Genomic DNA, 1,046 nt, shown 5'->3' with positions numbered 1-1,046 from the left:
TACCTGAGGGTGAAGAGTGAAAAAAGGGAGAGAAGCAGGAAAAATAACTAATGGATACTAGGCTTAATACCTGGGTGATGAAGTAATCTGTACAACCCCCATGCCACAAATTTACCTACGTAACAAACCTCCACGTGTCCCCAAGAACCAAATAAAAGTTAAAAAAAAAAAAATACTAGTGCCACTGATCCTTTTCCAGGCTCCAGCACAGCTCACAAAGTAATGATTAACTAAACAACAAAATTTTTATTGTATATATTTTCAGTAAAAGAAAAAACAAACAAAAATTATCCAGCTCTCTCCCCTCATCTATACTTGGCACTTCATGTCAGACATAAAGCGTAGATCTATGAGCACACGTGCAGGACAGTCCTTGATTTTCCAGTGTCAGCCACTGGTACTAGGCAACCTCCAACACTGATTCTAATGTTTGATCATGGAATTTTGTCAATGGCTTGATTGCCATGTTCCCTGGATGAAAACCAATCAATTTTTATAGCTGGTTTTACAAGCATCTTGTCAATCAAGTTTGTAAATTGCACCCATTTTTCTTTAAGGAATTCACCTTTCCATAATCTCTCTGTAGCACTGGTCATTTCTCTACCACTACTGAGGGAGAAAAAAAAGTCCATTTTAAAAATTGAAAATATTTAATTTTTTGTTATTCTAAATATCTGCAATTGTCTTACCAAAAAAAGGTAATGGGGTTTTGTTTTTAAAACGCCTCAAAGTTTGTATGGATTGGTGCCACACTTTGAAAGAATTCTAGCCCAGACATCATGCCACAATAAACAGGGATAAATGGATTCTACATCTTAAAAAATCTACTGTTAGGGCATTCACACATGGCCTTTCGACTGCTTGTTCAAAATCTTCACACTCAAAAAGTCAACATTTATGAGCATACATAGATTCACATTTTATATTTACCCAGAAACCCAGTTACTATTTGCATTTATGAAATTATTTTGATTTTAATATATGCATTGCTATTTTCCTCACTATTTTTATTCCTCAATGAAACACTTTTAAGCCTTTGATCCATT

Source organism: Gorilla gorilla, chromosome 17 (assembly GCF_029281585.2).
Source record: "Gorilla gorilla gorilla isolate KB3781 chromosome 17, NHGRI_mGorGor1-v2.1_pri, whole genome shotgun sequence".
Classification (NCBI taxonomy): domain Eukaryota; kingdom Metazoa; phylum Chordata; class Mammalia; order Primates; family Hominidae; genus Gorilla; species Gorilla gorilla.
The sequence above is the reverse complement of the archived record's forward strand: the minus strand, read 5'-3'. Positions refer to the sequence as shown.